At 44.3% G+C, this 12,631-nt stretch overlaps 1 protein-coding gene across 2 annotated transcripts in view; it reads left to right on the top strand.

Moving 5' to 3' along the window:
- The first annotated feature begins 632 nt into the window (after positions 1–632).
- Positions 633–12,631, top strand: part of FOXJ2 (forkhead box J2) — a 32,777-nt gene continuing 20,778 nt past the window's right edge. For both annotated transcript variants that reach the window (XM_080580295.1, XM_080580294.1), the window contains exon 1: positions 633–2,141. The gene's annotated coding sequence lies outside the window, so the exon portion shown is untranslated. The remainder of the gene's footprint in view (positions 2,142–12,631) is intronic.

Raw genomic sequence — 12,631 nt, 5'->3', positions numbered from 1 at the left:
CGTGTTCTGACATCATGGACGGTCCGTGTCTCCAAAACCAGCCTTGCAGCATACCAGCACGAGACTCACAATTTTCAGCCAACTGGGTGGAAGTGAGACAACACGGTGTGCAGCTCACAGGGATCTCTGCACCGACTCGGCTGATTATAACGTGTTAGGGGGGGACAGCAGTAAAGGCTACGGAGGAAAGGCCTCGTTAAGATCTGGCGACGTTGCTGCGATAGGTTGCGGACAAACGCATGGCGTGAAGGAGGATCAGCAGGGACGGAGATCCTGAACCGGGGGCGGGAGGGCCGGAGCACGGCACAGCGCTGACACGACAGGTAGGGGCGCCCTGCCGTGCCGTGCCGGGCAGGGGGCTGCAGGCAGAGGGGCTGGCGGACATTTGGGAGCGGTGCCAGGCGGAGGGTGGGGGGGGGTGGGGGTGCGCCTGCTGCCGGGCTCGCCCCCGGGCCTCCCCGGCCGCTCTCCCCGCTGCGCCCCCCGGGCGTGGGCCCGCGCCCCCCGCCCGCCGGCGCCTCCTTAACCCGCGGAGGCGGGGGCGGCCGCGGCCGGGGGGGAGCCGGAGGAGGCGGAGCGGCGGCCGGGGAGGAGCCGGGGCCTGCAGCGGAGCCGCAGCCAGGAGCAGCAGTCGCGGGAGCGGTGGGGCCTGGAGGGACTCAGCGCCGCCCGGCCGGCCCCCCCCCTCACCCCCACCCCCTCCCCGCCCCGGCACCGGAGCCCGGGGAGCCCCCGGGAGCGACAGCCGAGGCCCGGCAGACGGCGGCGGAGGAGGCGGCCGCTCAGCCCCGCGGCCCGCCGCGGCCTCCCGCGGTAGCCGGGCCCGGGCGAGAGGAGCTGGGGCCTGGGGGGGGAAGCCGGGGCACGGAGCTCCGGACGGCTGGGGTGGGGGGACCCCCGCGGCCTGCCGGGGGCACGGAGAGCCGCCCCGCCGCCGGGAGGGAGGCAGCCCGCTAGGGAGCCCCGCGCCGGCGGGGGGCACCCCGGCAGGCCCTCGCCCCCCCCCCCCCCGCCTCGCCCGCCGGCCGAGGGCGGACCCACCGCCCGCAGAGCCCTTCCGACCCCGCCGGCCGCCCGCGGGGGGCTTCGCGCTCGCCCCCGGGCCCGCTAACCAGCCGGGGGCGGGCAGAGGGCCCGGCATCGAGCCCCGGAAAGCTGTCGAGAGGCGGTGGGAAAGAGCCTCCTGGAGCGACTTCCATGCTTATTTAGGGGAGAGGCGTCCTCAGCCCCCCGGCTTCTGAGGGTCGCAGGAATAACCCTTAGCGCCTCCTCACCCCCTGCTGCGTATCTCCCGGGTGAGGAAATTCCTCCCCCGAGCAGGGGAGACGGCCCCTAACCGGCTCTTTCCCAGAGCAGGGAGCCTCCACAGAAGAAACCCCGTGTGCCCAAGGGAGGCAGTTCCCAAAACAGAAATAAGCAGAAGCCCCAGATGCTTATCTAGTAGTTTTAATTATTTATATCTGCTTGGTAGACGGCAGAGAAAGCACAGGCAAATTTAGATACTCTTCTTCCCTTTTCCAGTTGCTGTTAGCCACTGGAGATAAAGGCAATTTGCAATACTGACCTGATCCTCCTTCCTCCCAAGGAAGATCCCTCATTCCCTAACCCCAAGAGGGTTTTCTCCAAGTATTCTCTGCAAGGAGAGACGACACACCTCCCAACTGCAGGGAAAGAGACAGATATCCCTGATAATATCCGCAGAATTAGCAAGAATTATTTCACAGAAAGTGGTCCCGCCACCCCTAAGGACAAGGTGCACCTAGAGGAAAGAGAAGAGACTTCCAGGTAGGGAGATTATTTGAGATAAATTTTCCCAATCTGACAGACGGCAAGGAGAAGAAAAGGCTGTCTCCCAGGGGAACACCCCTTTAGGATTTAGCTGCCAAAAGGGAGAGAGGATCTCCATCCAGGGATAAACCCAGCAGTTTTAGGGGGGTGACAGTCCCAGGCAGATTGTTATAATACTCAAGATTCTGATTTAATCTACAATCCCCACGCCCTCGAAATATTTCTTGAAGAAGCACTTGGAATAACTGACAGCAACATTCTGAGGATGGGTCTCAGAGAAGTGTGAAGAGCAGCACCCCAGAAACCAGCACTGAAGATAATCCACCTCCCTCCAGAAGAATCTTCCAGTCAGAGTGAGTGACCGCATTATATCACCTCCCTATTCCTATCTGTCCTTCTCTTTTGCCTTCTATCTTTGTTTTCCACGTCTCTTCTCTCACCGTATCTACTTTCCTTTTAATCTTTTTTCTCTCCTTTTGTTTCTGAACCTTTTCCAAACCTTCTTATGGCAGTCTTTCTCCGTCTCTGTCATTTAGCGATCTTGTACACTGTGTGTAATTGATCTGATTTATTTTCTCGCTATTTAGTTTATTGGAGACCTTAACTCTAATTAATTGTAAGAAACCTCACTGTCCTCTCCCTTCTATTTTATTGCACTGGTGTATTATTCCTAGGCTCAGCCTTCATCATCTCTGGTGTGGAGTGAATTTCTTCCATTCAGGGGTCATTGAGAAGGATAATAATACTGGCCAAAAAGTATTGAGGAGATACAGACGGAGATTTGTAGTGCTGGTGCCCAAGGATGCATCCATGGGGCTGGAATGACAGGTGGTCTCCTTGAGTGCCCTCTTATGCAAATAACGGTGGGAATAAAATCATCGTGGGATGCAGACCTTCCTGTGCTTGGGATCCGAACGTACAGATCCCGGTGCTAGCACCCAGAGACGCGTGTCCTGCTGTACCTCGGGGCTGTGGAGTGAATGCTGGTACGAGTGCCCTTGAGAGTGGGTTCTGTTGTGCTTAGGGGCCTAGGAATGAAAATCATGGTAGTGCTAGCGGAACCTGCTCTGAAAGCCAGAAGAAGCCGTTCTGTTGCTACCAGTCTTCATGTGTGTTTTACCCTCTGCTCACGTGAATGGTAACGCTGGTGCGGTCGTGAGCCAAGCTGTCTGCTTTCTGTAGACGAGACGGTTAATTTCCAGCCTCAGATGAGTATTCTGATGCTAACGTGATTTCCTGAGAAATCGAGTCCAAGGGAGACTTCATTTCCAACGAAGTCAAAGCAGATTCCTGTAGCAGAAGAATCAAACCTAAGGGTATCTCACCTGAGATACTCCTGTTTGTGTTCTCCATCGAGGCAGCAGTGAGGAAATCCAAGATCAAAGGGCCCTTGACCAGGACAGGAAGCCTCGCAGCATGCGTTTCAGAGAACAGTGAACAGGGAGACCCTGAAGAAAGAACGTGGCCAGTAAGATCAGGCAGAGGATGCCTCCAGGGTCCTCCAAAACGATTCCCCATTTCTGCAGAGAATTTTGACAGTTATCTGTAGCTCGAGAAGGTGCTTCTTGCTGAGGGGAGACTGAATCAAGAAGTGATGTATATTCAGAGTACTGTTAGATGCCCTCCTACCTGTTGCCCTACAGTTATGCAATCAGCCTGTTTTGAGTACAGTGTTATCTAGCGCAAGAGAAGAGATAACTGAGGCATTTTGTCCTTTGTACAGTCAAGGGGGTAACTGACTTTTCATGCTCTAGAGGTTAAATTCAAGGGGGTAGCTAACTTTTCATGCTTTAGAGGTTAATTTACCTTGCTCTACCCCCATCCTCACAGTAATGACTTGACATTTTTCAAGTGCTTTTGGCTCTGATGGATGCCAGGGCACTTTACAGAATATATATGCCAGCCTTACACAATTTTGCTTTCCTACAATGATTATTTTTGTGTGTGTGTATATTTATATATTTGTATATATTTCCCTTGGTTATTATGATTTTTTTTAGTTTGCATCAGAGCTTTTTTCGTGACAGACATCCAGGACTGAAACTCCTATGCTGTAGTGTAATTGCTCGCTATTTATTTGTTAATTGCTGACAGTGCAGTCGGTGCTGACTCAGACACACAAAATTAAGACAATCTCTGCTCCAAAGATCTTGTAGTCTAAAATACAACTATACGAAAGCCAGGACATACTGATAAAATCAAGGGAGGGAGTAGTTTTTCTGGGAGCATAGGTTTTCAGTGGTGATGCTGGTATTTACATCAAATGTTTATCACGGACTAAAATGCAGCTTTCTCTGAGGTGGAATACTGCAGCTGTTTTGCATCATTTATTTTATACAGACGTATCCATGAAAGAAAAATGGAGAGTATTACCTTCATAAAAAGTGCGAGGTACTTTATAGGCGCATTTGAATGAAAGTACTATGTCTTTAAGAGTTTACATTAAGAATATTAAACAACAACACCTAAAATTAGACTTCTGAAACCACATTTAGGTACCTAAGTAAATAGCCTAATTCTCCTAAGTGTCCAGGAATGTAGAGTTGACTTAACAGAAGCAATGAAGTCTTCAGCGTACAGAGACACTTAGATGCATGCGTATGGATTTGTAGATTTAAATTTGGTCATTCGTCATTCCAAAAGGTGACTTTTAAAGTTGAAGTGGTGTGATTCTGCCCTGCGTGTGCTCCACTCTCATCTGAGAACTTGGGTGTATGTCAAGCCCTAAGGTAAAATGCAATGAGAAGGTCTGGAGAGTTATGTCAAAAGGATTAAATTACTGAAAGGTTAGGAGGTTGTATGAGTGTTTCAGTATATGTTCTGTAAGTTCCTTGGATTTTATCTTGAAATCTGCTTTTGGTTCTGTAGGCAAGCGTCTGGGGTAGAATAAAGAGTCAGACAACTTCAAATGGAACAGAATAAATGATTTTTAAGGAGTTTGGATATCATTTCCCAGTCCAAGATGTGGTTGTGACTACAGTAGTACGTATTTTTTTCAATAAAAATACATCTGAATGCTTACGTCTCCCAAGAAGGTCTTTTCTTATCCCAGAGGTACTGGTATCTTTGCTTACTACGTCCTCCTGTAAATTTCAGCTGACCTTTGTAGTGGGAGCTTCGGTCTGCATCACAGTCTGGATCTTTGGCCCTTCAAGTGTCAGAAAGGAAGTATGGCTAATGGCAACTGTGATATGGACAGCTGTCCCTCAAGAGCAGGGCTGAGATGATTATCTCATTTTACACAGCTGTCAGACAGGAATTACATCTCTGTCATTAGCAACCAGAAGATGAAATGCTTTTGGACTCATTTTTCCATTTGCTTTTCCCAACTTTGGGATTGTAACCAATGACTTGAAAACAGAACCCTCTGTGTTCCGTGGTACTTCATTTGCGGAAACTGTTGCCGTGTGATGCTTTGGAATTGAAACTTTAATAATAATAATAAAATGTTTTAGCACTTCCGGAAGACAACTTTGAAAATGAGAGTAGCGTCCAGGTTGACGGACAGCCTAAAATTGTTATTTCCAAAATGTCTGAATTCTCAGATGTGTTAATTCTGAAGCCTAAAGAAAAGCAGTTGAACCCCTGTTTTGCTGGCTGCTGTACTTGTTATTTTAGCAAGAATATCCCATTTGTGTTCAACTGCAAAATGCTTATCCTCTTTGTAGGGTTTAATATTGATACTTGCTACCTATTGCGCTATTGATGTGTCCTCCTTCTGAGGTATATATGATGAACATAAAAATCCGTAGCGTACTTTTACTCTGCCCTTAGTTTTTCCATGCTTAAAGGCAGCCTGTGAGTGTATGTTACTGAGAGAGGGCAAGCGTGCTGCAGGACGTTTTCACAATTAATGAACTGCAAAATTTTCACTTTACATTTGAAAAGGAACGTGCGAAATTCTGGGAATGTTTCAGAATTCAGAGACCTCACAACAGAGTGTGGGACCCGTTTACAGTTGTGACCTGTGGTGCTTTGCCAATATTTGGACTAGGCAGTTGTTTTATCCTTCAGTCTTTGACCTGCTCCATCCTCTACCCCATCCTAATACTAACCTTTGAGTCGGTGCCTTAAAGGTAGAAGACACAGGTTCTGCTAGTTGCTGACCTGGTCAGCTGTTTTCTGAATCCCGTCCCCGGCTTCCTATCTTCATGTCATAGTCAGGTTCTTCTCCTGCACCTTTAAGGCCCAGCGTGTTTCCACCCCATCTACTTTACTTTCACTTCCTCCTACACCCCAGTACTCCTCCCAGTTCTCTCTGTACTGCTCTTTGCATCTCATTTTCCTTACTGTCCGTTTGTCATTCTCTCTTGTGGTCCTGGAAGCCTAAAACGCTTCTTGTCTCTTCAAAGAGCAAGCATTCCATGTATCCTTTCAAAGTTTCTTTACCATCAGGAGTCCTTTCTTAACCCGTTTCACAGATCTTATTATTTATGCACCTGCATTTCAATCTTTGGCTTTTGTTAGATTACATGCTTACGGATGAAGTTTTCCTTTTTTTTTTTTTGGTCAGGGTTTGTATCAGGAAGCATCTTTTTATACAAATATAAAATAAATGAAACTGTTCATCTGAAAATGTCTAGGTCAACAAAGCTGGGGAATGGCACTTTGTCTCCCATGTTCCTTTCCTGACTGTCCCCTTCCTTTCTTCAGGAATAGCTAGGTTTTATTCAGTTAGAATGAAAAAAAAAACCCATGCATTACAATCTCTAGTTGCTCCCAGCACCTCAGGATCTTGGTTTTGAATTGGTGTGAACAATTTGTGCAAGGCCCAGTACCTCGTTTCTGATCTGATCTTTCTAAGCTGGTCGGTTTGCTTGATGTGAAGTCAACAAATAAAGGAATGTGTGTTTTTGTTTGGCCTTTCTAATGTATAACAGAGACTGAGTAATGAGGGAGAGATGAGGAGTGAGAGCTTTTATACCTTGAGGAAAAAGTATTTGCTTTTTCTTTTTTACATTAGCAATTCAAATTTTGTTTATGCTCTTTGCTGTGTAAAGGCTGTGGCTGATTATGAGAAATATATACATACTGTTAAAAGTTCAAATCTGAATAACTGGGAAGGAATCTGAACTTTTTGTTGTCGTAAGTTAAGAAAGGAGCAAAGTTTCTGAATTCTCAGTTTCCCCCAAAAAAATATTAAGTAAAAAAAAAAAAAAGTGTCCCTCTCCATCTGTAACTTGCAGACAGAAATGGACAAACTATTAATTACCTCTGAAATTCCATTTATCTCTACCTGGACAAAGCAGACAAAGTTTCAAGGAGGAAAACTGGTGTGGGAGACTTGTGTTCTCTGCATGGCTCTGCTGCTCCTCTGCTGGCTGACCTTGCGCTGTGTGCTTCTCTTTGCACAGCTTCCTATTTATACTGGAAGAGGGTATCGTTCCTTCATAAGGGTTCCGAAGTATGAGGATGAGAAACACTTTATAAAGGCTGGGTGTTGTTATTGGTGTTTTTCTTCCTGTTGATTACCTTAATTGCAATGTGAAATTGAACTCAAAGCCTCTGTATGCTGCTTTTCTTGGCACTGAGAAGCAGTGAAAGCATGATGCCCCTGTTCATTTTTGTTTCATGGAAGGACCCGCAAAGCCAAAACTGAAGGGTGACAGATCCCGTACCATGTCTGCAGCCTAGAATTGTTTTTAAAGTTGACTTAAGTACAGATATTCTGACTCCCTTGAAGAGTCTCCTTCTAAGATCTCTAATGACCTTTTCTTGGCCAGGTCTCAGGGTCTGTATTCCATCTTCATCCTTCTTGGCTTCCCTGCTGTTTTTGACACTTGATCGTGCCCAGTCTTGAAATCTTGTCCTCCCTTGACTTTTGTGTCTGTATTTTCCCGGTTTCCCTCCTGCTGTTCTAGTTATTTATTCAGTTACTTCTGTACTAGGCCACTTACCTTCCTCCGTTTATTTTTTCATAAGTTAGACACACAGACCCACTTCTGGCATGCTCTCCTGGCTTTTTTTCACTTTCCTCATGCCAGTAATATTACATTATGCATCTCAGCATACCACCTTAATGTCTTTTTTTTTTTAATGATTTGCTGATAGTTTAAAATTGCTGAGACCAGGATGAAACTCCAGAAATCTCCCTTGAGATTTCCCTTTGTTTCCTGCTTTCCTCTGTTGCAATCTTCCACAGTCGGACCGTAGTTGGACATGGTTTTCTCCGAATCGCGCTATTCTTTTTACACTTACAATATAAGACCTCATCCTCCAATTTCGTGGCCGTAATCTGCTGCTTCTTTCTTAGTTGTCTCTTTGGGTAACCCTTATGCTTTCTGTTTTGCTTACCATCTCAGTTACTGCTCTCCCTTCTTCCTGGCCTCTGACAACTCTCTTACTTTCCCTGAGTCTTGTCAAAAAGACAGTTGCTGAAGCAAACCTCCTGGCATTTTTAATCAAAACGTTGCCACCTCTCCTCCCCCTCAGTTCTGTCCACTGGCTATCATGCACCACGTAAGGTCACAGCTTCTCGTACCTCCTCTGAGGAGCCTTCCGCATTTATGTTTCTCCCCTATCTGTTTCTGACTTTTATTGTATTGTCCTTTGCTCTCCAGCAACACAGGCATGACATTGTGCTTTTCCATTTCTTGCGTGATCATCCCTTCACATTCTTCCTCAGCTGACTCATACCTTGATACATATAGGAAAATTGCCAGCCAATAGAGGCAAGACAAACTGGAGGTTACTTATTTACATATTTGAAAATTATTCAAAAGGCCTTACTGATACTCAGATGTAGCTGGGTTATTACATGTGTCCTCCTCTCCCAGGCTGCTTCTGTGAACGGGACTGATTACGAGAGTAAATAAAGATAGTCATAAGCAAAGACACATCTCGGAGACTGGGAAGGTCGGAGTTGGAGCAGAAAACATTTATTCAGAATAGCAAGGTAGTAACTGTGGTAAGCGTGCCTGTGGAAGAACATGGCTTCTTTATGTATCTGTAACAGGCTGAACAGGAGGTTTAGTTTGACGATGACACACAGAAAGTAGCACTTTGCAGGTAGGATGCAGAATGCCAAGTAGCAATAATAGCATTTTAAGCTAGCAGAAACAGTTAATGGGTGTACATCCCTTCTCCTGTGGTATGTGGAATCCTTTTGACTTTCACACTTGCTATAAATCTTTAAAAGTTGTGCACCTGGCTGGAGGCTGTCAGATGTCTCCTGGAAGACTGTTCAATCACATTAGTTCAAATTAACAGCTAACAAAAAAGTGAAAAAGAATTATGTTTAAAGTTGTGCTTGAGACCTAGTTTGTGAACTTTACACAGTGTTACATGATTCATCTGATCAATCTACAACTTAAATTTCATCTGTACTTTGCTTCCAAACAAGTTTTTCTGCAGTGCTTTGGTAATCCCAACTCTGGGAGCATTTGCTGTGCCAGGTGGTATTCCACTAATCTGTACTTGATACCAGTTTCCTTATTCTCTAAGAATTCAATACAAAGTTGGTGCTCGATATCCATTTTCTCAAGAGGCTCAGAGTGGGTTGTGGCTTGTTTCAGCAGCTATTGCAGAATTCATATGGACTAATGTCTTTTTCAGTGGTTCAGATTTTAGTGTACAGATTCTGGCCACTTGCAGTCGGATTTTCATTTTTTACTGACAGATCCATTTTTTAATGTGAATAAGAACACACTTTTTTATTTACAAGTGCATGTTGCATTTTTTTAACCTGGGTTTTTCTAGCTGTCTTTGCAATGATGTGAAGATCTTCTGAACAAGATACTTTGCATGCTGATCTACTTCTGATTGTCTCTAATTTCAGAGACAATCTGTGTGTCATATCAGCGTTTGCATATCCTGTACTGAAGCTTTACTACGGGATATGATTCTGATAGGCAGCTAAAATTGAAATCCTTCTTTTCAAACTAGGTGCTTCCATGAAGCTGGGGGAAAATACCTTCTCTTAAATATGGTTTATCTACCTCAGGCTTCTGGGTTTCCAAGGGAAACCTTTGTTCCAGATATGTGCTCATAAATTTAAACTATTTCCAAAAACAATACCCAATACCTTTTTCAGTGTAGGACTAATTGTTCTGTTAATATTCTTAAAGTTAATGCCAAAGATTTCTCCTGCCTTCTTGGCATGTGTTTAGAATTGTGCTCCTATTTCCAATGGTAAGATGATGCGTAGTGGTTCTGAAGGTGGAGGGATGTTGTAGAGATCCTTCTGCTGTGGTGATGTATTTTCATTGTGCTGCTTCAGATTTACTTGGTTTGCTTTTTACTTTTTTTTTTTTAATAGTGGGACATTAGGCTTATTATTAGAATAAATCTTTTATGATGGTCTTACTACAAATAAAGTAACTTTTAGCTCAGAAGTATTTTAAGCATGCCACTATTCTCAATATCATTTGCTGTTTCTTTTAACAGGTGTTACTTATTCCCCACTCTCACAGCACCATAAATAAGCACACTAATCTTAACTTTGAACACATTTTCAGACTGTCTGAGGGGTTTCTGCAATGCTTGCTGAGTGTTTCTCTGCATTTCTACAGCATGTTTATATAGCAAATGACAAAAGTCTTTTGACTAGTTGGTCTTACTATTGAAATTTGGATCAAACTGTTTGATCCTACCCTTTTATGCCTGTAAAGACACTGTTTCCCTTGATGTGATATTTTGGATGTTGGCTGTAATGCTATCTATTGATAAGTTTAAATATGCAGGTCAAGTTTTGTAAACTGTATCTTTCTGCAGTTTTGTACAAAGCTAATACATAGTAACTTTAGGAATTGGATCCTTATGCACTTCTAGCACATGGGTTTTGGTGACTTTAAAGTTGCTACAAATCTTCTTGTTTCAGTTGTACCAAGACTACATTCACAGACAGGGCTGTTCATTCAATAAATTCAAAATATAAAATCATTCCTTGCGCATGCATCTTTCCAAAAAAAAAAAAAGGAATCAAAAGGTATTATTTCAAAAAATTGTACTGTTTTGACATTCATTTAATGGGTAGCTATTATGAAAACAATTTTTTTTATTTTTATTCCCTTCTCTCAGAGTTAGTATGAACCTTATGTTGTTGAGATTTGTTTGTTAAAGGAAAACCATAGGTATAAAACAATATAATTGTAACAAAACAATTAGTTCAGTGATTTATAGTGAGCTATACATGATCCAAAAGTTTTCATCTTTCTCTGATGCTGATGTTTCAGCACCATCTTAGTTTGTGTTGGAACTTTTAGCAAATTTTCAGTTCAGGATGTCCTAATTATTGTATTACATGTAATCTTTTACGTGAAAAAGCACTGAACGTTCAAAGCCATTCAGTCTTGCACACTAAATGGTTTTGAGTAGGGGGGCATAGAGTCAGATAGCTGTGACATGGACAAGCACAGAGTATGACAGTTCGTATTCATATAGCTGTGTGCTTTTAGATGATAGTAACTTCCTTTGGTTGAAGTCTTCTTTTTTTTTCCTTCGTAGTTCATGAGTAGTGTGAACTGTGCATACCCTATTACCACACCTCCAGTCCAATAATTTATTGGGAATAAATTATTAGCTTATTAGTTTAATTACTGTATTAGTTTATTTTTTGTGCTGGTGATACTGCTCCCGAAGAAGGGAAGGGTGGTTCTAGGGTATGATGATTACTGTTACCTCTTTGCCACAGGGACTGCTTTTCCTCCTTTTATATGGTACTGCAAACAGAAGTGTACTTTCTAACTGCAATGCTTTTATTTTTGCCAGCAAAAATACAACCCCTGTGTTTTTGCGTGCAAAAATACAACCTCCTACAACAACACAACCCCTGCCAGTCTTTGCAGGTTCAGTTTCATTTATGAACAACCATAGAATTATTTGGGTTGGAAGAGACCCTAAAGACCATCCAGTTCCAACCCCCCTGCCATAGGCAGGGACACCTCCCACCAGACCAGGTTGCCCAAAGCCCCATCCAGCCTGGCCTTGAACACTTCCAGGGATGGGGCATCCACAGCTTCTCTGGGCAGCCTGTGCCAGTGCTTCACCACCCTCTGAGTGAAGAATTTCTTCCTTGTATCTAACCTAAATCTCCCCTCTTTTAGCTTAAAGTCGTTCCCCCTTGTCCTGTCACTCCACCCCCTGACGGAGTCCCTCCCCAGCTCTCCTGCAGGCCCCCTTTAGGTACTGGAAGGCCGCTGTAAGGTCTCCCTGGAGCCTTCTCTGCTCCAGGCTGAACAACCCCAACTCCCTCAGCCTGTCTTCATAGGAGAGGTGCTCCAGCCCCTTGATAATCTCCAGCTCCTTGATAACCTTAATAAAGTACATCAATTTTTTTTGTCAAAGTAGAAGCTATTTTCTCATGCATTCTCATGTGTTACTTTCTTCCTTAGTTTCTGAGGCAGTTTAGTCTAATTGGCATCCTGCTCACCTTTCTGTTTCAGTGGTCAAGTTGTTCTTTTTTTTTTTCCCCATGATGATGTTTATTTGTTTGCTAAATACCCCAGAAGTGACGTTTATGTCGGACTATATTAGATGGATACTGTCAGCACTGGATCTGTGCTTCAGGCACCTAAATAGAAGTGATCTTATCTTTACAGGTGTTCTGCAGCAATGTATCTCGCTACTTGGTAGTCTGTTTTGTGTATCTTCCTTCTCAAAGTTTATGTTGAGAAAATTAGGTTGAGTCTCCTCCGAGTGTTTCACCAGCAGTGTTTCATTGGATTAGAATAGCAGGAGGAAGAAAAATAAAGCAACAATGGAAGTAAATTTAGAAAGTAAAACTACAGATTTATTGTAGAATATGCATTAGCTATAGGCTGTGTGCGGTGTAGTTTCATTCATTGCTTCACTCTCTGCTGAATGGACAGCCTTTGGGCCCTGCCTTAGAGAATATTCCAGGTTA

Source organism: Anser brachyrhynchus (genome assembly GCF_964034855.1).
Source record: "Anser brachyrhynchus genome assembly, chromosome: 1".
Taxonomy (NCBI): domain Eukaryota; kingdom Metazoa; phylum Chordata; class Aves; order Anseriformes; family Anatidae; genus Anser; species Anser brachyrhynchus.
Note: the sequence above shows the minus strand (reverse complement) of the source record. Positions and strands in the feature narration are given on the sequence as shown.